Source organism: Osmia bicornis, chromosome 13, assembly GCF_907164935.1.
Source record: "Osmia bicornis bicornis chromosome 13, iOsmBic2.1, whole genome shotgun sequence".
Classification (NCBI taxonomy): domain Eukaryota; kingdom Metazoa; phylum Arthropoda; class Insecta; order Hymenoptera; family Megachilidae; genus Osmia; species Osmia bicornis.
The window spans coordinates 7,599,195-7,623,893 of NC_060228.1; the positions used below are offsets into that span (position 1 = coordinate 7,599,195).

The 24,699-nt window shown below is 44.1% G+C and overlaps 2 protein-coding genes across 2 annotated transcripts in view; one reads left to right on the plus strand and one right to left on the minus strand.

The window, feature by feature from the left end:
* Nucleotides 1-3,804, minus strand: part of LOC114874868 (latrophilin Cirl-like) — a 308,074-nt gene extending 304,270 nt beyond the window's left edge. The window contains exon 1 of the mRNA XM_029184560.2: nucleotides 1,843-3,804. The gene's annotated coding sequence lies outside the window, so the exon portion shown is untranslated. The remainder of the gene's footprint in view (nucleotides 1-1,842) is intronic.
* A 124-nt stretch (nucleotides 3,805-3,928) lies between these two features.
* LOC114874872 overlaps nucleotides 3,929-24,699 on the plus strand; it is a 175,403-nt gene continuing 154,632 nt past the window's right edge. The window contains exon 1 of the mRNA XM_029184573.2: nucleotides 3,929-4,003. The gene's annotated coding sequence lies outside the window, so the exon portion shown is untranslated. The remainder of the gene's footprint in view (nucleotides 4,004-24,699) is intronic.

A 24,699-nucleotide genomic window follows, 5' to 3' on the forward strand; every position in this document is an offset into this window, starting at 1 on the left:
GTGCTCGATAATTTCCCTCGTAGCTGGCAACATGAATCATTCGTTTCGCGGCAAAAGACCAAGGTGTACCACGTACGCGTTACACGTGCACACTCCAGTTCGGCTGAAAGTTGTGATATATCCGTTATAATTTCGTATGGTCGGGCGTATTGCTTCCGTATGTAGGAACCATTTGTTCCGGAAAATGGTGCAATTTTGTCTCCCTCGCTACGCGGGGTACAAACGCAATACCTTCGCGGATATAATTTAAACAAGGTCTCTTTACGTAACACGGTCTATTTATTTGGGCGTATCTACGCTTGTCCGACGTACACAATGCCAATGCGAAATGTCACACAATTTCTGTTAAACGTCCTCGCCTCTAATGGACGTGTCGACTCGCGCCCGGCTTCGTATTATATTTTGCGGCTTCGGGTAGAGACAATGCTTCATTTAACTCGGCAAACGTCCGCGTTTGTTGCACGGAATTACCCTGTTTATTGTACGCGATTCTTTTGATGTTTCAAAAGTGGGAAACAATTGAATCGTTACAATCGGGTTTGATAATTAGAGAGGCGGCGAAAGATACAAATTCTATCGATGCAGCAAAATGCATTCATTTTGTCTTTTCATTTATCTTATGGTTTTGTTTGAAATCTCCTTGCAGTTTGTAACGTTAAAGGAAAAATGTCTTTGTGATATCGCTTGAAGAGCAGAAAAGCTGAAGTACGGAGGGTAAGAAGTATGAACTACTTCTCGAATTACTAACATCAAAGGATTCTAAGAATTTTCTTTCTATGAAATATACATGTAGCTTCAGATGTACAGGGTAGAGAAGAGAGATGACCTAATTCGATAGAGAGCTTTAGACAACTACCAAAATGGATCAAATACTTCAACGAATGCAGTTTATTTATATAAATAATTCTGCTAGTTTGTATTTCTTATTTTATACGAACACCTTCGTGTGTCGAACCAACGGCATTTCGCGTTTATAAGAGAGCGAAAAATTTTCAAAATAAACCCGTATTTCTGCTAGCACTTTGCGCGAGGTTACTTCAGCCGCTATTTCATAAATCGTATGCGACTAAATTGCACGGAAACGCCGACACACGAAATCGGCACGTTCGCCCGGCACAAGTATACTTTTCTTCTTCGTCCTGGCCGAACTGACGTACGAATTTCCTCTCGCTCGTTGGTCCGGCACTCTGTCTCTCCTTTTCCCTCTTACCCCAGTCCCAAGAGGACCCTCGTCTCGGAAAATTCGATTTCAAGGATTTGCTGGCGACAGACACGAACACACGTCTTTCACGGCATAGCGTTGCACGAACGGAGACGGTGCTCTTATACAGGTACAAAAGCTATTGCGACTGTTCGTCAACTACGATACGCCTATACAGGGTACATTCAGGAAAATTTCAACGTTCCGTCAACTAGACACGTTTCACGTTCTTACTTTCACAGAAAGGATTTTTAAATTTACAAACTCTAGCGATGCTGATATTTATAAAATAAGCTTTCAATTAAATGGCAGTCATCGTTTCAATTAAAAAAGAGAAAAGAAAATAATGGAAAAACATTCTTTTCCTTAAGTATAACAATTGAAAATACGTTTGTAGAAATTTCACCAAAGTAATTTCGCAAATAAACAGCAAAACATAAAGATGATTGAAACTGGAGCATAATACCTGTGAAAGAATGTTTATGATTCAGAATACAGACCGTGAATATGAAATTCACAAAACCTATTCGGTCCTGTTCTTTCTTCTGCGAACATTGATTCGCGTGGCATTGTTCAATTCGCAGTAAAGTGTTATCAGCTAAGCGTTGAAGAGATAATTGAAAATTAAAAGTTGGACTCACCGTAGTAGCAATTGGATGAGACGCGAAGCGAAAGTGGGCGAGGGCTGGAAAAGAGGATGGAAAAAAGGCAGAGAAGAAATCAAGATTCCTGGTGGCACGGGGTTCCTCTTCTCCTTGAAGTTCTTCCCTCGAAGGGGTGCGTGAGTGCGTGCGTGCGTGCTTAAGGTCCCTCTCGCGTGCGGCGTGAGAACTCTTTTTTCGGTGTTCAAGAAACGAGTTAAAAAGTAGACGATGAAGTTGGCCGAGTCCTCTTCAACTTGCCACGGTCCGTTTTCTCCTCCTTTCTTCCTCCCCTTTTCTTTCTTTTACTCCTTTAATTGGCCTCCTTAATATGCGAAACGACACACGAATTTCAATGCGTTCGCGTGATTATTAATTAAGAGCTTCCACTCGAATCGGCCCGAATGATGTATACACTCGAAGGTGATCAGGACATCGGAGCCTGGATGATTGGTCGTGCAGAACGAATGTCTCCTCTCCTCGCTTGCTCCTGATTAATTATCTATTCGAGTAATCGGCCTCGTTCATTTACTTCCTTCGTCCAGGATACACGTCCGATAACTTTTAAATCCAGACGCGAGTGACTCTGATTAATTAAGCCAACGGAAAGTTCTTTTTTATCGATTCGTTGAAACAATTAATGGCCTCCGGATTTGGCGGGAAAACGCGGGGGAATAGTGTACTGTTTCCAAACGATACTTCGGTTCGATAGCGATAAGCAGCTAACGTCAGACGATATATCAGTTATCGATAAGAGCTGTCCGTAAAGTGCAGGTTGAATTAACAAAAAATATTTATTCGCCGAAACTGTTGGTCGACTGCGAGTTTACCGTAAGTAGATAATTTTGACGTTGCACGGTCGATAACGAGCAGTAGATCGAGTCTAGTTAGTGACGCGTAAAAAAGTCGAAATGATCAGTCTTCGCAAACATCACTCGGCACACCTTTCTATGCTTAAATGATCGATCGTTGTCACGCGCCAGTTGGTCGATCCGGAATTTTGTCCTGTTCCCCCCCGCCTGCTTTTCCGGCTCTTTAACTATTGACCGTCGTTGTCACGGAGTGACAGGTGAATTCCAATCAAGACTCTAATCTTTCGAAGCCGTAATCAAACGACGAACACCAGATACTGAATCGACGTCGGTGATTGACTCTGCCCGGAGGAACAAGGATGTCTGTCCGCACATACGTCGGATTAATTACTCCAGCGGTTAGTCGGCACACTACGCTCACTCGTGGCCAAGTTACCGGTATATATACGGGTATACCGGCCTCCAATTGCAGTTACTCGTGGCTGATGCACCGCAGGACGCATCTCGAAACCCACACGCAGACGATAACCTCCAAGCTCGCACTAGAAACACCCTCGGTAGCACTCCAGAGTACTCGATCGCACTCGCGTCGACGGATCATGATGTTGCCAACGAGCACTGATTCCATGTAAACACACATACACCAACACGGTTACACACGCGTATATACAAGATACGTATCTCGAAGCGAGCACTGTGGTCGTGTCACAAATCCGAACGCGGTGTTGTCAGAATTAGTTACTACTAAACATCAAGCTCTGATTGATTTTAGAAGAGGATAAACACACTTTCGAAAGTATTCTACGAGATAAATAGTCATACGAACGAGATTCACTTGAACCGAATCAAGCCTACCTTCACTGTCAACGCGCGTGGTCCTTGTCCACCATGTTGTGACGTATCAGTGACGTTTCGATAGGATCGATGCGGGGTCGATACGCGGTCGAATATCGCGTGCGAGTGGTCACGCCATGTTTTATTTGTTCGAGATCGTAAACGGAGGAGGACGCGTCGCGTGGAACGGACGATAAACGTGACCGGGTGACAGTTTTGCGAATATACAACACGCGGTCGTGAACGATCGGTGAAATTCGTGCGCGAGTCGGTCGTATGGACCACCGTGATCCGGCCTCGGAACACACGCTCGTTGAACTGTCGTTCGGAGCAGCTCGGCCCGCGGTTTAGTATCAACGTTCGTTCTTGGCTGGCGTCGCGCCCCTCCCGGGACGCCGGTCGACGCCAATCGAGTGCGCGTATACCTTCGTGTACGTACCTGTGAACCTGTGAGGAGAACCCACCTCTGCCTTCCTGTCTGAATCTCGACTGTGTGCACCTTTACGTGATCCCATGTGAGTACCTTTTGTGTTTCTATTCTACTAGACGATTTCGCTTTTTCGCTCGACTGCAATTATACGCCATCTTGGCATAACTTTCAAAGTCGTACGCACATTATGAACAAATCGAAACACGATACATTATGAATAGTAATCACACATTTTATTAATTCCTGTCTGAATAAGACTAGTAATGATAGTCATTACGGTTTGTACAACATTTTTATCGATTTGATAAGATATTCGAATTTCGGTAATTCGTTTAGTTAGGTTAGATTAGGTTAGATCACGATAGAGGATCGCAATTATGTAAATCAGTTAAAATATGTGCTTCAAACCTCTCACATGCGTTCACTCTGTTGTGAAAGTTATTTTTCGAGCCATAACCTACGTTAATATTATACTGCGTACGGCTTCGGAAATTTTACCGCTATCTTGAATTTTCACTGCCATCATGAATTTTGGCGGCCCTTCATGAATTTGCACCGCCATCTTGAATTTTCACCGCCATCATGAATTTTGACGGCCATCTTGAATTTTGGCGGCTATCATGAATTTTGGCGGCCATCATGAATTTTGGCGGCCATCATGAATTTGCACCGCCCTCTTGAATTTTGACGGCCATCATGAATTTGCTCCGCCCTCTTGAATTTTCACCGCCATCATGAATTTTGACGGCCATCTTGAATTTTGGCGGCTATCATGAATTTTGGCGGCCATCATGAATTTGCACCGCCCTCTTGAATTTTGACGGCCATCATGAATTTGCTCCGCCCTCTTGAATTTTCACCGCCATCATGAATTTTGACGGCCATCTTGAATTTTGGCGGCTATCATGAATTTTGGCGGCCATCATGAATTTGCACCGCCCTCTTGAATTTTGACGGCCATCATGAATTTGCTCCGCCCTCTTGAATTTTCGTTTCCTATTGAATACAAGAGGCTGAACATAACCGTTGTAAATTTTTATTTTACTGGAAATATTGGTAGATAGATCAAAGCTGATACATTAAAGCTTTCCTTCTGGGGTGGTTCAATTTAATTGAAGAACAGGTAGATGTACTGTTAGAAAACCAGTCTCGTTTCCCTCTCTGCGGTATTACCATACTTGAGTAGTACAAACGGACAGCAAACGCGGAATTCACAGCATTGCCTCGACCTTGTGCTCGCTCTAATTGGCAGACGGTGATCTAAAGTCTAGAATTTAAGCGTTCGTTTAATGACAAAACTGCTATTATTCCTCACGGTCTCGCTTCGTCTGCAGCACCTTGTTACGCGACTATCTGTCTTTGGACAGATTCATATTTAACAATAGCCTTTTGTTCTTCTTATTAATTTCCTACCGGTGAGAAACCATTTGGCAGAAGTGAAATTGAAATGTTATTACTATTTCGCGATTAAAGATTTCTGCTCAAAAAATATGGACAATATCTGGTATAAAAATTAATTCTGTGCCTTCTCCTTTTTTTTAATTGAGTAATTAGTTTTCAAAGTTCATTATGACTCCAATTATTGTTATCATATTCATTAACTTTTGAAAATAATGATTTTATGTCAATATTTACCACAATATCTTATGAAATACAAACGACTCCCAAATTTTATCAACAATTTTGGATTTGGGGGGCAAAAATACATAGAATTTACCCCTTTTCAATTGATTTCTCATTGGAACCCTAATTGTAAACATTTACCAAGGAAATTTCTTATTTAATCAATTCGCGCCGCGTCATTGTATATCCATTTCAGTTTGCGATCGCTTTCGTTTCCACTTGCACATACTTGAACGAACACGTGGAAAGTATCGACAGAAAGTTCGTAGCACTCGATTTCGCGACTCGGTATTTGTAGTTGAGAGTAAATGTAGAGAAAAGCTAGTGTGCCGCGAGCAGAAGCACGCGTGTGTGGGGCTGTTGCGAAGAGATTTCATAGTCCATGTAGTTTGGCATCAATGCAAGATCTGGGGTTGGTTTCAGACGCGCGATAAAGCCATTTCAAATTGAATAACAGATTTCTGAGCACACAACAAAATGCACTTGCCGCGAACGCTTCTGAAACCCGGAAAAGAGGGTGGAACAATAGAGCCCACTCTCCCCGTCTACTTACACTTTCCATTTGGCCTGTCTGCGAGACTGGCTGCCTGTGTTTTCAACAAATATATTTGTATGTATTGCGAGAATGATCAATGTTTGTCTCGTTGCTCACCTGCATTGCAAAATTCATGTTATGGTCAGGGAACCATAAAAATATTTGCAGCATCCTGAATGCTCGAAAAACAACTCCACTTTTGTGAATTATTTTTTGAATACTGAAGTGTTATTGATCGGAATATGCATATACTGGATAACTTTTTAGACATTTTTTTGGGCAATTGATTCAGTTGATAAAAAAAGAATTAGCACATTTTTTAACTTGGCTTGCGGTAGCTTCACTCCTCTTTTACTTGCACCACCAATTACACGACACTTTCTATATTTGTTCGATAATGTCCTGTGTATAACACGTTACCGGAAAAGCTTTACCTCGAACGCGCAACCACCTTCGCGTAAACTTCCCTTCGCAGCTTTCTGGCTGCCGCGTGTTGTTGGCTTTGGATTTCGAAACTCGCGCCATAAAACTCTTCTGGTACCAATCCACCCCTCTCGTTCCGCCCTTACCGATCGACTCTCGAATGTGCGAACCGCGAAAACTTTTGGCATATCAGTTTTGTCGAAACTTCCAATCGACTGTGGCGCTTACAAAACGTGCGCCAATATCTTTGCACGAGCTGCAAGATTTTTGCAAGTTGCACACAGGTCTTTATTCTGTTATTGCAATATAGAGAAGTTTGTAATCGACGTGTGAATTAATATACGATTTTCCGCGGTATACGCATAAAGGAAAAAAGAAAAATGAAACGAGGCAATCGCGTTTTCTCTTCGTAGGCAATGTTCCCATTGTACTCTGAAATAATACTTCTATCATCGACGAACAATGAATGTATTATACCACACGAATCACTTGGGTCTGTTCGTTAATAATTTTCAAAGCGGCTTCGTTAAAAACAAAATAAATGGTAATTTCGCGGCGTCGATCCTATTCATACGGATTAAACAGGGGGACGCGACAAAAAGTTTTCTCAACCATGTAAAACCATGTAAATAGTATAAAATAAAGTTAACTACCAGCGATTTTTGAATACGCAGAAGCTACAATAAATATTCTCCGATTGAAATAACTCATGCATCGCGATAACGCAATACAAACGTGATTACAAAAATTAAAAGGCATTCATGAGGTACATTGAAAACGTTATATTAAATATCGGGTAACAAACATTCTGTAGATGTTTTTCCTGTTTACACGATATCAAGCTGCGGTGAGAGGAAAAAATTGTTGAATAAATATCATTAATGACTGAAATTGATGTATTCAGTCAATAATTTCTTGTTGGGTATAAAAAGGTATAAAAAAATCCCACGAAATGTAAAATTCTATTTTCTCGGTTTACATTCTGAATTAGCAGTAGTTATACCAGGGGCGAATTGGGATTTATATTTTTCTTGGGAGATTAGTGACACGACGGGCTCTAAATTAGATAACCTAAGTAGGTGGATAATTAATTAGGCTCCAAATTCCTAATTTTCCCGAACTTCCGATGGTCAGACCGCCCCTGAGTTACACCCGTATAGCTTTCCACAGGTACTAGAAGGTTGTTGTATGAAATTAGCATGGCCGTGATAGGATTGCATTTATTCATGTACGATTTAAACTAGCTGACGAGGGTAGCGCGCCTTTGTCGAGCGTCCTCGAACGTTCTCTCTTTCTTCATCTCCCTCGTTCAGAACCATACTCTCTGTTCGTCCTTCTCTTAGTTCGGTCCTTCGAGCACTTACGTGTGTTTTGTTCGCGACACGATCCTCGAGCTCCTCTGTGCCCGTGCAAAACCACGGGGCCAGTGCTGGCACGAACCGCATGCCCTTCCGCGCGTGCCACTCGTGCATTCTTTGCACCGATCGAACGTTATGCAGATCCGCTCCGGGGCTGAATTTGTGCCCGATGCCGAGCAGCAAGGTCGTGCCTTGACCGGCAGACTGACCGAGACTTTGCGCTACGACTGCTCAGCATCCACCGGGATTCTTGGAATGTTTGCCTCGCGTTACGACACTGACAAAGGACACGTTCGATTCTTTCTCTCGTAGGGAATTTATGGGAAAAATTTGCTTTGCTTGCGAATGCTTGAAATTTTGAAAGGGATATTTCAAGATACACATCTCGCGATCGATTGGACGTTATCCAAAATGTCAGGCTTCTCGTTATGCCGATAATAATCGAACGGTAAACGGGGACATCGTCGAAAAGGAATCCGAATGGATCGCATTGATCGTTCATCGTTCGTTATCGCATAAAGTGCACATTCTTGTCGCGAAATGAATTTCCCGCGTTCCCTAATCGAGTGGAAATGATTTAATGGGGTATTTAATCGCCGAATAACGGCGAACGATGAAATGATTCTTCGTAGCAGCGTGTTGAAGCGCGTTTAACAGAGTCGTCGATCGATGGAAAGCGGAAAAAACGCTCGTCGAGAGATGAGAAAGCGCAAACGAAGTTAGCGGTGTAACTCGCGAAACGCTTGCTCATTAACAAATTCAATTCGCGCCGCGATATCGCGAGGGAGAAGTCATATCTGTGACGCGATTAACATCGCGGAAGCGAGAGGAAAGCTCGGAATAAATGTTGCAAAGGCAGCAGACTTGAAATTAACAAGGAAACCTACTTCGTCAGCTGCCACCTCGATTGTTGGTCCCCGAAATGTAGGATACACGTGTCACGTGTACGTGTTCTCACCAAATCCGCTCGGCATAGTATTTACAAACAACGACGAACACGTGTTGTGTCGACGACGTTGAGTTAGTTTCGCTACTCAATCTGCGCAGGGAGCATGAGGAATCTGCTTACAGCGAAATGAAATTAAAAGGTGGCTAAAGGACAACGAGACAAAGAGGAGGAAAATAAATTCATAGGGTAAATGTCAGTATTAAAAACGGTCCTTCGCTTAGTGCCTCGTTTTCGTCGGGTTAGAATGAAAAATCCCGCTGTCCGCGTCCTGAAAATTTCCTTCGGATGCCGGAAAGGTCCTTAATGACAAAGTGTCTTACGGTTGGACCTCTTGCTCCGACTCGACGGCTAACTAAATTAAGAGCGGCATTCAGAGCCTTAGAACGCTTTTAAAACGGGGAAACAACCGAGTCTTAACTACCGTACGCAAACAGCGACAACAGTTGCGACGGGGTGCCGATTAAATCTCGGACGACGATAATTCTTCGGCGATGACTCAGTTGCACGCGTTATTCTGCGACTCGATTCGACATCACCATGGGGCATTCTATTGTCCTGCTGTGCAACGCGGGACTGACTTTACGTCGTTATTGTCAGGATCGTTGCAATGATGAGCGATCTGACGAACCATAGAATTGAAGCGATGAAACTGAACGCGGGATACAAATCTACCGGGAAACCAAACTGCCGTCAATTTCGTATCGAACAATGCCGTTGTTGTATTCGAATTGACTGCCATATTTCGGAGTTACTTTAGTGGCAGCCTAAAATTTTATCGAACGATAGAGTATTTCGTTGATTGTATCAGTAGCACCATTTTACAATCTTCCAAATGAATTTGATAATTTTCAATTTTCTTCTGAGCTTTTGAAGACAAGCAACTTTTCATTAAAATTTGCTCCGCAACACATTTCTCAATCTTTGTACAGTATTTCCATTTCAATTTCGCAGCGCGAGGTATTTTTCAGAAATGAAGTCATTAGCTGGGCAAATAAAATTGTCAATAAAAATTTCAAGGGAGCTTTTTGCTTTGCCTCAACTACGCAGGAGGCGTGAACGTCCGTTTCTTAACCCCGGATGAGGTAATTGCTGGAGGGATTCGCGCTTTTATTGCAAAAGTCTCGAGTGGCTATCTTTTCTAAATCAGTTTTTAATTCCGTCGCTTTATCTCGTCGCTTAATGTAACCCGTTCTCGGAAGATCGTAAAGTTACGGACTGTAATTCCTGTGGCAACGGTCACGAAGCAGCGAAATTGTCATTGATAACGCCAACGACCGAAACTCTTCGCCTCCATAAACGAGACAATTTCATTTATAAGCTTGAATTTTTCATTCCACCCCGCCCCCTTTTTCTATCCGAGCGAATCTACTGAATATTTAAAGGAAAATTTGCTCTTTACGAGAGACAGAGTCGATCGTTCAACGAAAAATACTAGAAATTCCTTCGAAGACGCCGAGACAACCTTTCGACTAGAAGCAACGCCACGATTTCCTCGGCTTCCTTCATTTTCATATCGAGGAAAACATCTAAATCCGCCACGAATACTTGCATCTTGCAACGCCAGAGGCAACTATAAAGCCGCCAAGAGCTAGTTACAAACACATAACTCTCTGCCTCTCTCCTTCTCTCCGTCGCGTTCTTCCCTCTCTTTGCATCCTCCGATACGGATGATTGCGTTTTGCTCGAACGTTTTGCGCGACGAAAACGTCAATTTTCTCGCTCTTCCGCAACAGAACCAGTCACCGACCCTGATTCCACAAGTAGAGTGGCTTTCTATCAAGCATCTTTGCCTCTTTGCCTGATTCTCTCTCTTTCCGCGCCATCTTCGACGCCATAATAGCTCGACTTAGATTTAATGAGCATCGTCGATTCGAAAAATCCTTTGATACCAGCTTTTCCTTGAAGGATCCGGTTGCACACACGTGTCTCATCAAACAGTCCGTTTTTCACCTCCTCTTCGACCGATTTTAATTCCTTCTTCAACCATCGTTCCGACACTTCCTTTCCTGCCAGGATGTCTGATCGCTCGTCGTCTGTGCAGAAACTACTTACTCGTGTACCGAGACTTGGAGTAGCTTCGCGACCGGTCCGATAATTATCTTGAACCGGAGGTGTACTATTAGCGATCGCAGTTTGACGCGTACACCAGCTTCTTCTTATCAGTCTCTACCCTCGATCTTTCCACTCTTTTGCATCCATGCGCCTCGTTAAAGGCTATCCCGACTGCACCCGTGCGGTCATTACTACACGCTTATAACACGTTACATGATAATTAATACACCGCTTGTCCCGGATAACAAATACGGTGCAGAGGAGCCAGAAGTGACGCGATCTTTCCTGTGGAATGAAAATTCATGAGCCTCATCTTAATTCTCATCTTCAAACGCTTCAGAACGTGACTCGTATACTTTGGATTACGCTTTGTATTTTGATAGGTATACTCGAGATATCGTGTTTGCCTCGATTAGATTTATTATCAACCTGTATCGAACTTCGGAATAAACGAAAACGACAAAGCGGTAGCTCGTTTGGAATATAATTAACGGGGAGTTAATCAAAGCAGCGGGTATTTTGTAATTTCTTCTCGATTCACTGGCTGTACGGTAAGCTGGCCGAAATTTACAAATTGAAATCGAGCTCCGAGCGTTGGTAAAAGTATCGCGATTAGCTTGGAGGCCGCACCCTCGGATCGCTTCGAGGCAAAAATTTATTTCCGTCGGTTCCTCGTGGCCACGTCCGGGGACGGAAAGGGCCGGCGATTAATTATCCTTAATTGGCGCGAATACTAATAGAAAAACGTCGCGAATCGACGTGGTAACAGGTTGCAAATTGTTTGAAGTCGCGGTCGTCGTGGCGAAGGGACGTAAGTGGACTGAAACGTCCCACGCGGCTGCGAAATGGCAGTTCTGGGGGCGGTAGACGGGGAAAGAGAGAAAAGGGAGTCGGGATTAGGGGAAGGGAGAAAGGGTGCGAGGATAGAAAGAGGGACGGGTTGGAAAGAGAGCGAAGGGAGTCGGCATCGCGTGCTACGAGCCGGTTGTGTAGCCGGCATAAATGATAAAAACGGACAGGAGGAGCGACCGGTTCGCGGCTAAACCTCAATAAGTGTAAAGACCGCATGCAAATGCCAACCAATTATAAAAGGGAGTCCCTCGCATCTCTCGCCGTGAAATATTATCAATTTTCGACGCGCGTTATCGCACTCCCCCGCGTTTGCCGAGCGGGCTGCATTACCGCGGGCTGAAAGTGCAACGCGATGCATTCGGATTTGCCGATCGTTCGTAAACTATACAGATATGTTCGAAGCTGGAGCTTTCTTCTTCTGTTATTCTTCTTAGTTTTCTCTTTTCATCTTCTTCGGTAGCGGGGTTTCCTTCAAATTCGAATGTCGTAATTTCGCCACGAAAAGCGAGAGACAAAAGAAGGAGAGAGCAGTTGCGTAATGGAAATGAGCGAGTATTCGCGAACCGATGAGAGATAGCTCGTGACAAGGATTAATGGGGCGCAGCATCCGCGTTGCTTATTATTAGTAGTACTAGCCGCGTATTAGCTATGGGAAAACGTGCAAGCGATGATCGATTCGAGCGTCGACTTTCGAGTTTCGCTCCCTTAGTCTCGTCTCGCGGAGAGAGAGCGTTCTTTTTCTCGGCCACTAAAGAGGCTCTTCTTGCCTCGCCGGTATTCCAACGGGCCCCAACGTCGATCTGACAGTGATCGAGCACTGTCATTCGGCTCGACGGCGCATACCTTACAAGATTCTGTACGCGCCGGCAATTATGCTATCTTGGGAATGCCTTGTATCACTCGATTCTCGCTTTTCGCGGCATTAAACAAAAGTACCAACATCCAGCTGGCTACTGGAAACTGTACCGACTGCGTGCCATGCCGGACCGAGTCGACCGACCGAAGGGGTTATTCGCGGTAATGCCACACAGGCCAAATATGAACCGAAGCTTAATTAACATGCAAGCAATTAACCGTGGAATTATCGTGCTCGGTTTCTGCGCAACCGATTATCGAGAGGAACGAGATTCCTCGGAACCCGGAGGAAATTATTACGCTCGTTTTTGTATTCCGTTATATCGAAACTGTGCAACGATAAGTGAATGACCAATTTTCGATATATTCAGACATTTATTTTAATCGTTCTTCTGGAATTACTTTTTTGGATCAATTCGCATTGCCGATCAAATATTAACATTTAATTCCACCGTCTTCCTCGAACCAATATAGTGCAGAGGCAAGTTTTTCCTGATATCAAAACACTATTTAATACAGTGTGTCGCCAGTATATGGTAGATCAAAAAAGAAGATAGAAATTCTACGATGAGAGAAAGTTACAAGTATCCAAGATCACGATAGGTCGCGTTCTCAAAGAGAGACCATCTCGGCAAGTTCGTAGAAATAATTTTTGACGGAGATTGGCGACGATTCCGATTTCCTCGAGCGACCGAACCGGGGCGGGGAAACTTTTCGCAGGTTATTACCGCTTTGAAAGCCACTGGCGCACACGGACGGAATCCAGTCTGGCGATTCGTAGCCATCGTCGCGAACGGAAACGCGGGAACGATCCAACCACCCCTCTGGCCTCTTTCGTGCATCGACTTTTCTCTAGCTACCGCTCTCCAGCCCGTTGCGAAGAATTCGCGGAATGTCGTCGCGATCGCTGCTCTCCCGGCGAGAGTGGCGTCGACCACCGCCGAAACTTTTTGAAACAGAAAAATTAGATATCCGTTGTGTCTGTCCAACGGAGGATTCGTGGCTCGACCACGTGAAAATCTCCTCGGTGGAACGAACGGTAGACGAAGGGTGGAAAAGAGAGACGCATGATGTATGGGAGTCTAAATCGAATTCTCGTTCGTTTATGAACTTCGTTTGGCTGAGGAGTACAGGGCTAAAAGGATCTAGAAGGCCGGGAATGAAATTTTTCCGCTATCCGAGAAAACTTAACGACAACGAGGGGGTGAGGCAAGCCGGAGTTTTCGATCCCTTGTTCTTCGCTTCGACTCGTTAGAGAATATCGTTCGGCCATCGCTCCCGCTCGTTATCGCGACGTAAAAATTAATCAAAGTTTCGCGATGGCCAGCGTCTCGTTCGCATTCGACGGACGCTCGTTTAGACGGAAATTCGAAAATGCCGCTTCCGGAAAGTTCGTTTATTATTTATACGATAATTATTAAGACCCGGGATTAAAAGTTTCACCGTTGCCGCGTAAGTTGCTCTTGTCCACGGGTAAGAGTAAGCGGTTCAAGATTTTACGGACGAGACGGGAGACTATAAAAATTAAATTAATAAGAGACGCTGGTTCCCATGGAAGATGAGGACGACCTGATTCAGCGAATTTAGGGCCGGGCTTCTTCCTGTTTTTCTATACCTCGTTTGCTTTTTTTTTCTCTTCTCCCTTTTTCTCTACTACCTTCGCGAGCAGGGTCAGGGACCTCCGACGTCGCGCGTCTTCCTTCGCAACATCCCCGAGGATGAGGAGCACGGAAAGTCGGGAAGGGTAGATGGATGTCCTAACCGAGTTATAAACGCGACTATAAAAATCAAATTTGCGGCGTCTCCTCCGGCGAAATTGGCTTAGACATTATTCCAATCTATCGGAGTCAAGGTCCTTCAACAACAATTTTCAGACTCTCGTAACGAGCCACGATCTTCGACTTCTCTTGGTCGGATAATTTTTCTCGCTTGACAAGCAACAGCTTAAGAAATAAATTATTATCGCGTCTCGATGTTGCGTCCGAACGTGCCCGTTTCGGAGCTGTTGAAAGGTTGCGAAAAAGTTTCGCCTTCCACGAAACGATCGCGATATTTTCACGCGGTCTGTTACGGAATCTCTGAGAAGCGTATTCGTCGTCGCGTCATTTCCATACCTCTCGTCCGCTCGATTTTTGCTCGCACGTGCTCCCAAGTATTCCTCCGTTTCCGTTTTACTTTTTGTTCCTCGGTCACGGGGACGTTGCTTTTTCACTTCTTACAAATCATAAAGACGAAGCGACGCGGTTCGACGAAACAGTTCAAGAGACGAAGTCAGCCGACAAATTTCACTTCCAATAAACGGCTGTGGTCGACCCGATGGCCACTGTCAATCTTTATGAGATTTCGTGGTCAATGGAGATAATTTAGAACATCGTCATTGCGCGTTCCCATGGCGCACGATTTATTGCCGGCGTTATTATGAACGACCGTACCAAACCCTGTTAAGAATGGTTGTTGCAGCCGGAATGCAACTGCACCAGAAGAAGAAAGGGAGAGAGATGGAGATAGGGAGAGGCTTGAAGGTGTACCATACAGAAAGGTATCGCGTGTAGACGTCCCTAAATAGTATGCAGATTTTAACTGCTTGTTCTGTCAACGTTTATTATTTTATTGAACGTACAACCATAGGTGGGAACGTATGTTCACCAGGTCAACCATGTATAGTTTCAATATTTTGTAATCTAATTTATCGATCATCTTGGTGCATTAATTCGTGGAAAGGTGACTGTGTCACGACATAATCCATCGAATCGATAAGAACTTTCATAGTACACGGAGCAAAAAAAAAAGAAAAATTGGACGAGCTCCCGGTTTAACACCATTATCCGCGTCGTGATCGAACGCGGGAAACGGGGACAAAGGTGAGGGTGGACGATCGACAGGGCGTTCTCGTCAGCCGGGTGTAATATAAATTTCGAGGAAAGTGTAACGGAAGCGATTTGCAGTGTGCGGCTGCATAAAACTGTCCGGAGGCAGTTATGATCCGTTGCCAATAGCTAATGCAGGGATGGCGTGCAAATCGACGTAGACGTAGCATAATTCAGTTGACTGGAAGTTGGCGCGGTCGACGCTGTCGATCGATCCTGAATCTCTGCATAAGCTGTGCTGTACGCTCGTTGCAACCGGTGCACGCTGCAGTTCGCGAAGTTGCAGCCCCAGTCGATACGCAGATGCGCCACCGGCGATTAAGGAACTCGTTCTAACGTCGCGAAGTTCCGGTGATAAAGCGAGCGTTTGGTTCCGTCCGTTTTAAGTGGCGTGTCGGTTCGTTGAAAACGGAATTCCTCGCGTTTAAGATGCTCGCAGATGCCGAACTCACCCGTTTCGATATCGTTTTCCGTGAATTTCGCACGCGTTCCACGTTAAAATCGTCCCTTTTCCACGCTTCAACGGTTTTGAATGATGATCGAATAATTCTTGTATGTTGTTCGGGATGAGCCACGTTACGCGATTGCGAAATGATCTCGAAAGTTGCTGGCAAAAATTCCGACAGTGAACGGAGCTCAAAAGGGAGATTTAAATATTCATAAAAATATGGAAGCACCGATTCGATGGCGTCGTAGTCGGATGCCTTTCAGTCTCGAGAAGTCTTCATAGAATCCGGCGCGATACACTTTATGGATATCGATCAAAAAGCAATAAGGACGATGATAGAATGCATCGCGCGTGCATAGAGAGAACGTTTTCCCGTAAGGTAACGTCGGGCACGAAGCGCGAGCATCGATTTCCAATGAACGCTCGTTTTTAAGGTTAACAAGCTACTCCGTCACGTAAATCCTTCGGAATCGGAACCGGCCGTTCTCATCGAGACTCATTGAAGCGGGACGTGGCTTATATACGCACGGGAAATCGTGTTTCATTTCTCACGTTCTTCTTTACAACAGCCTCTTGGCAACTTGGCCGATGCTCCAACTTTTAATGGCTACAAACTACTCGTCCTTTGCTTCGGGAACCAGATTCTTCTTCTCGCAGACGCTGCTACTCGATGATACAAAATCATTTCCACCTCGAGAATGAATAGTTTATTAATTTATTCAGATAATATAGTTTAAAAATTCGTAATCTTCGTAAAATCAAATGTTTCCAAACGTTAGGTGTTAATAGGGGATTCGGTAAAATTTCGTTCTTTTCAACCTCTAAATGGAGTTCCGATGTACGTACAAATTACAAACTGTGTTTGGCGAAAGGGGAAAAAAGTGCGCTGCACAACACAGGGTGTTTTCGTTTGTTCCGTAACAAGTGACAGCAGGGCTGGCGATAAAATGGCCGAATTCCAATCGCGATCGGCATTTATCAGCCGTCATTCGGGACACGTAAACACGCGGCGAAACTGCCTGTTCGCTAATTTTTCCATGAACGTGCCAGAATCGCGGCTCGCATTCAACAACGGGCATCGCCGAAGCCGCGATCACTGCGTTACAATGTGCAATATTATGCAACGGCATTCAGCCGTGAAACAATTATACGCGTTTCTATCGGCTCGACATTCGGCCTCGTAATCGTCGTAAATCTATTTTCGCTCGGCATTGTTTGCCATGCATATTAACTTGCCACCGGCCCTTCTAATCGAACGCGATACAACGCTAATAATTTCCCAATTGCGATTCCCGACGCGTCTGCTCTACTTCGAACGCGTAAAAATACCATTGGCAACTCGCCTGCTCTTGTGTTTTCATTATAGCCATGTCATCGGTTGCGAAATAATTCGGTCACTTTGTTTCGTTGCGTGTTACCATTTTTATAAATCGCACGATATCTCAATCATTTCATCGGTCGTAAAGTATTTCGTGATACAGGGATTCGTAAGGGGAGACTCGTGACGAATATTGAATTTTATTCTTTTTATCCCGTACAAAAATCCTGGTTACTCCAACGGACACGTGAATTGCAATCTCCACTTTTCCTCGGAGTAAACTGATTTGCACTCGTTGATGCGAGTCTTCTTTCAACCCCCGTGCAAAACACTTTTATGCACCGTAGACAAGTCGGTATTTTCGTGTCTGGCAGAATTTTCCACGTGTCAGAGGACCACTTTATTTTCTGGCAATAGGAACCGTTTCTTCTGTCTGACCTTTTTATCTCTTTCCTTGTCTTTCTTTCGACACGTCTGCAGGGTACTCTCTCTTGTACACGCGTTTTCGCGAACATTGTTCAGCAGCAATTGCAGCGACACGATACGATATTGACATTTCCCTGGGGATAACCGAGACAGATAAGGTGGTCCATCGACGATTTTGGTGAATCAACGACGTTTCCGCGAGCGCCTGATACGCGCACCTATTTGGATTTCATTAGTACGGTAGCATTTAATTAACGCAGTCTATTGGGGGCCGAGATAACCAAAATCCTCTGGAAGCTCCGAATTTAACGACAACCACATCAATTTCTCTGCTCGTCCCTGTGTTAAGTGAATAATTAAAAATTATTCGAATCATCTTAAATATGATTAGGTATTCAGAATATGATATTAATTTGTGCCAATTTCGAATAAACAGCACAAATTATTATTTAATCTTTTTATGATGTTGATATCTATGCTATCAATATTTTAGCACAAAGAACGCGTTCTAAATCACGAGATTGACCCGCTCAGGAATCTCCGATCCCGTGATATCTCACAGCGAAATAAAGAAAATTTATATATCTCCCGATCGTGTTTCGAATCGGTGGTGATACTGAAAGTCGATAGTAAAAATTTCATTGGTTAAAATTCCTGCTTCGGTGCTTGCCGAAATAAAAGCTCGTCCTTCGACTCGAGCTATACACAGTGTCCCAGAAGGGAATATCGATTGCTCGTAGGTAAAATTTATAGGCTCGTAGTATCAAGCGAAATGTGTTCCATCAAGATTGTACGAGATGTAAAATGGTTATCAAGACAAGTCTTCTTATGTTACTGTTAGAGTTATGTATAAATGATGAAAGAATTCAATTCTGGGGGATCACCAGTTACTTTTTTTTATAGATTCATACAGGTATACTTAACTTGACATACACAAGTTTATTGCACATAAAATATTTACATACTTCTTGTCAGCCTTTCTTACGTACTTTGCATACCGTGTAATTCTTTCTTAGCTTCATGCATGATTAAGTCATCCTCAAAGAATCTAATGAACTTTAAGGATGTAACAGTATCTCTTCACAGATGTTGCTGATTTGAGATATGAAATAACCTTTCCATAATAACGAAATGATTTATACATTCATTCCGTGTATATAATCGTATCGTTCAATCTATCGAGGAAATGGTTAGGAGAACTCTTCCTATCAATAATCTCAATTAATTTTGAATAACGTAAAATTGAATGTTGTAAGATATGATGAAAAGGGTTAGTTACCCTAAAATTGTCTATTTTTTGAACACCCAATGCAATGCGAACATTATAGTTTTTGATCGTAGACGAAGTTGCGAGTTTCCATACAAACAAGCTCCTTTGAATCGAAGCACGCTCGGTTATGGACGTTATTCACTTTGATGTTCGTACCGATGCCGTGGAATCGGCCGAGCCGCGTCGATGGATTTCCACAAAGTAAATGTCGGCAGCAGGTGGCTGCCATATCACAGTATTCCCTGCGAAATCGTAGCTACGACCTTTACGCGCCGCAGGAGGCTGTTGCTCCGTTTGCGTTGCGTTGCGATCGCAAAGGCTATCGTTTGTCAGAAAGATTGGTTTCTGTGCGTGACGCTGATACGACAGATCACAGCACGCGTTAACGATTAGCTGACTTGTCTTGAATAGAAAGTTTCGAATCGTCGATGGAAAATCAAAGCCTTCGAATCGGGTTATCTGCATCCGAGAATCCTTTTAGCTAAATGTTATTAAAAGATTAACAAACGCATTCGACGTTTCGTGTATCGGTGATAGTAGGAATCCTTAAATGGTTATCGTCCAGGGATGAAAAGAACCGAACCGGTTATTAAAGATCCTCTGAGAATGGATTATTTCTAGGACGGTGCCGTAAGGTTCGGTGTAAAGATACACCTTATCGTTCATAAGTTTCGGGATCAGTATTCGAGCCGCCATACTTTGGAGAATTTCTTTCTCAGCCTTAGTAGTAAGATGTTTCTATGGTTTTCCTCGAGGCTGTAATTTGTAGCGGGTTTCATAGACGCGATTGTGTTAAGAAGTATACTATAATTCGTGTCAGATTTTAATACCCTTAAATAGAAAGATTAAGTTGACGATCTTGGGTTGAGAATTTCTAACGATATTGAAAACGGTTCTCTTCTTTCGTTGAATATGATTATAATGCATTTCGAAATTATTGTGTAAGAAAATTATTGAAATTAGCTTTTTACTTGCCATTAGCGGAACCGGCAGGTTGACGTAGCGCAATCTATCATTTAACGGTGATTGCAAATAATTGTAATGTGACTCTAATTATTGTATAATTGATGGCGCGGAATTGTTGCATGGCCATTTCGTTAATTATTGAAATATTTAATTAAACCCATCATAAAGATTAATAAGCTCGTCGTTACGCGAAAACAAATTGACGCAATGATATAATAAATTGCAGCATGGTTGGAAATCAATTAGAATATGCATAACCAATTTCATGCAATATATATTCATTTTTTATTATTCTGAACTGCACGCGTTCCTGTTTGTCCTTCGATGATTTCCTGCTAGTGAAAATCAAATCAAAATTTCTTTTCTCATCACGTTTCCTTCATTTCGCAAGGAAGCATATTTTACCGTACGATTTTAGCCGATTTGCAATTGTTATCACCATTGCGCAATGATAAACAATTCATCATCCTCCGATTATGAAACGCGGCGTAACGATTCTCTCAGAACGCCCATGCGATCGCGAACGTTTCGCAAGAAACGCGATTGCTTCACTCGCTCGATTGTTCGAGGCATAAATAACGTGAAACACAGCGTGGCTCGAAGCGCGTTAAACAAATAGGCCTGGAGAGAATTATTATTGAAATGACCGCAGACAGAGACGCGTAAATCACCGGCGGAAGGGTCGCTTGTCTCACGGGAGGAAGAAGCAATGTCAGCGTCGCGTCCGCGAATAGCATTCACGGAAGAGGAGCACAGGGTGTTCTTTCAACGACAAGAACCCTCTGTTGGAGCGAAGAAGCCGCGTGTAACGGTCCGGCTGATCGCGATTACGATCGCGAAACGACGATTACGCGAGCTCGTCGCGCGTCTCTTGTCCGCGTGTGGTCTCGAACCGGCTGAAACAAAGTTCCAAAGTTACGCTGCAAAATCTTTACTGTGAGGTCATTGTCTACCCCCCGTGATCCGGACGTGGCCACCAATCGCGCGGCCGAAAAGCCGCGTCGATCCGCTTCGTTCTCTACCAGCTTCGACATTCGTAGCCTCGAATCTTCGAGCGGGTACGGTTAGCAGAGATTGATGCGCTGAGAGTGAGGGGCTGTCGGTCGGTGAATACGTGAGCACCTGTCAGGTGCATCAGGCATTTCAGCTTCCTGCATGTTCCCGCTTCTATTCTCGATAGGCACCGGTCACGGCTCGATAAGTAATGCGGAACGGTGTAGGTGTTGCTGCAGCGGACAGCGCGGGACACGTTGGGCACTTACGATCGAAAGGCCCGTACCGTTCGTTCAAGCTCTCTCCAGTCGATACTGGGTGACGCGGTAATAGCGTTACGACAGAATCCTCGCTGGCAGAACGCAGGAATAGCGAGAGGGGAACTCGTGTATGGGATAATGCAACCTGCAACTAGCTGCAACGATGGCTCGCAAGTTTCAGTTTGTTATTACGTGTAATTAGTTTGGAAATCTATCGTTTCTCGCTGCCAAAATTCGTTAACCCTCGTATGCTTCTCACAAGAGAATACTACGACCTCGTTGCTCCTTAGTTTGGCTGAAACTTTGTGGATTTATAGACAAAAATGACGTACTTTATTTTGAGGCACTACTACAATCACCCAGGGAGATTTCGTTGAAATTTCCAAGAGTTTATCGATTTCTGATCGATTCATATCGAGAATAATAAAAAGTCTCTTCGCGAGAGTTGGTAACGATTGAACTTTATGAACGGTCCAATGAATAATCGGTCTGACGTTGAACGGGAATTGACGCGACTCTAACATTGGATTTATTTTTAACCCCGCAGAGAAAGGGTATCAATTAACCGCATTTCTCTTTGACGGTCGCTCGACTGGCCGGGAATAAAACGTAGAAAGCTCTTTGGTGCTCGAATTCGAGTCGCTCGAACGTCCCGAACTCGTCAAACATCGACGTAGGTTTTTCCGACGGAATTCATTCTAGCTGACGTATACGCGGCTCGAGTTGAGATATGACGTGGTTTGTCATTAGGCACGTCGTTATTCATTAAACTGACGTTGTAGTACTTCAGTCGGTCAAACGATAATCGATGTAGACGTATTGGAACGGGATCGTATTGGTAGCGCCATTCGAGATCGGCTCTCCTTTTTCTCTTGCAAAATGAATGTCCCACGAGAGGTCTGGCCGATTTTCAGCCGCCGTTTCCCTATCAATCGACTTTGATAGTTGTTTTAAAAGCGTTATGCAAACGGAGATCGATTTTCCTTGAAATATAACCCTTTCTACATTTTACTTCCATCATCTTTATTCGCTAACTCGATTCAAGGTACTTTTTTCTCTGTCTACAGTTGCCTCGATCATTGATCCTCGAAGGGCAATGGCATTCAAATTTTTCAATGAAAATCTTTCACGTGTATTAAAAATAAGCACACAATCAGCTTCGTCATCCGTCCTGATTTCGTTAAGTGCAAAAGCAATTTTCTCCTCGGCAATAATCAACGAGTCTTAGTTTTCCGCTTACTTTTCTCGGACACAATAAATCCTCGAACGATGCGTGGGTGTCGACCAATAACTTCCAGGCCAGATCTGGCAATCTTACGATCGTTTCATCAGCAACGGCGCCGTTCCGCCGCCAAAGAACCCCGTCACCGTTGACCTACACTAAGTAGTCGTTATCGCATCACCCGTTAGATCACCGCTCCGCGTTCGCACGGATTGCAAAGCAGCCCGCATAAAACGATACTCGCGCGTGTAGTCGTGAACACGAGCAAAGCTGGTGGAAATAAGCGAGGACGAGTGCGTGGGTAACGGTCTTCACGAAAATTACGAACCGATCGGTTCCCCTCAAGCGGAGAGGTTCGATCGTGCGAGTCGAGTCGAAGCCGCTATACGCGGCTGTCGCTTTTATCGAGATCACATCGAGCCGGCAATTAATCGACGCCGATCACACACGGGGCCGGATTCATCGTTATAAATCGTAATACACGCCTTCTAAGCGATACACTTCCTGTTAGCCTAACGAAGTACCATCGCTAACGGTACCAAGTTGCCCCTTCAAGGTTGCCCCGAAACCAGCCCACGCTAACTGGAAACGCGATTAGAAGGCTTTTAATTGCTTTGCAACTAAAGATGTTCAACTCTGCCGGGGTTAATTAGTGCGAACAAGTTGTTGCTCGATATGGTCTAACAAGGGGAACTGCCCAAGTGTTACACTCACTTATTAATGAAACTTTGCCAGCTTGTAGAGCTTGTCGAGCTGAACACGCCTATACCCCCTTTTGGAGGCAGACGGCTAATTGTTTAAAAGATATTAACAATTACAGTTAGTTACTCCTTACATTCTGAAGTATGACAAACTCACACATACAACTCGCAATCTAGAGATCCACGGCTCAAATCCTTGGTTCCCAACATTTTTTTTTTTTTTAATGATAATTTATCTCTTTTTGAATAACTAAAATTTTATATAATTCTAAACTAAAATTCTATATTCTTCGAGTTCATCCAAGCACCAATTTGCTATGCGAAATTCTTTCGTTCGTAAGCATCGCTCGATACTCGTCACATTCTCTTTGCTTTTCGCCTCTTTACGCTGCACCCACTCGTAGTCTCCCACTTTCGCCCTTTACCACCCTGTTGATCGTTCCACTTGTTTATGCACACATGTTACGAGAGGAATGACGAAGCCCTCGTGTACCCGCGAGATATCAAAACACACTCGCGACCGAGCCGAGCTGAGGCATGCACCCTCTCGAAAGAACACCTCGGAGGTAACGTACACAGACGCCACGACGCTGACTCTGCATCGGCGCTCGTATCTGCGTCCGTCGAAGGCGTCGCAAATAACGATGACTAATAAAAATTCATACACGACCCTTGTAATCTATCAACATCCTCGAATTCGCAATCTTATTTAGAAAAGAAAAAGACTTGGTGAAAAATCTAGAATAGGGGAAAAATGTTTCGCCTCTGTTACAGTAGCCACTCGATATTATTATATAATTCGATTGTTTTCCCTCGTGTTAGGTTTACATTACGCGGTTAGGAGGCACTAAGTTGGAATAATTTAGCGCATTATTATGGAACAGCACAGTTATGCTGCGTTGCTATTATTAGTAGAGTTGCCGCGGAGAGAAGCGTCGAAGCAGAGAGACTCGTTGAAGACCCCGGGGCAACTTGCATTTACACGGTGCATCGACGCTGCATTGCGCCGCGCGTCACAAATAACGGTGACTAATGAAAAGCTGCATTTCTATGGTGTGGCGCAGTTTTGCGTTCAGCCTGGCCGCAATAATCAATTGCAATCGATGCAAATCATCGAGCTGGCTGAAGGGAACAACATCAAGTATATGCTCGATACCGTCTAACCTTGTACGCTTCTTATACGGTCGATTAACGCAAGAAGGTGAAATAAAAAGGTTCAACCTTTTTCTCTTTTCTTTTGTAACTTTTAATTTATCAATCTACCTACCTGCGATCGTCGATGAAATGTCTCGGACGTGACATCATACTAGCGGTTCAAATCGATTTATGAAATGTGCAATTGCACTTTTGCAACGGGGTACGATCTACTTTCCCTTTGGTAAAGCAGCAGTCGAACGATACCTCGATGAGATCGGTAACCGATAGATAACAGATCGAAGCGAGACGCTCGGTAATACCCGACCAAGGCTGCGTGGAAAGGCGGGTTCAGATCGGGGCTGCATCGCGGTGCATCTGCAAGGGCGCAGCAAATAACGGTGACTAATGAAAACATGCATTCGCTCATCTCTTAGACGGGCACGATAAGTTTTTGCATGATTCATTGCGCCATTACATCGCGCGACCAACGGCTCAATACGTGCTCATTGTGATATCGACGATTTAT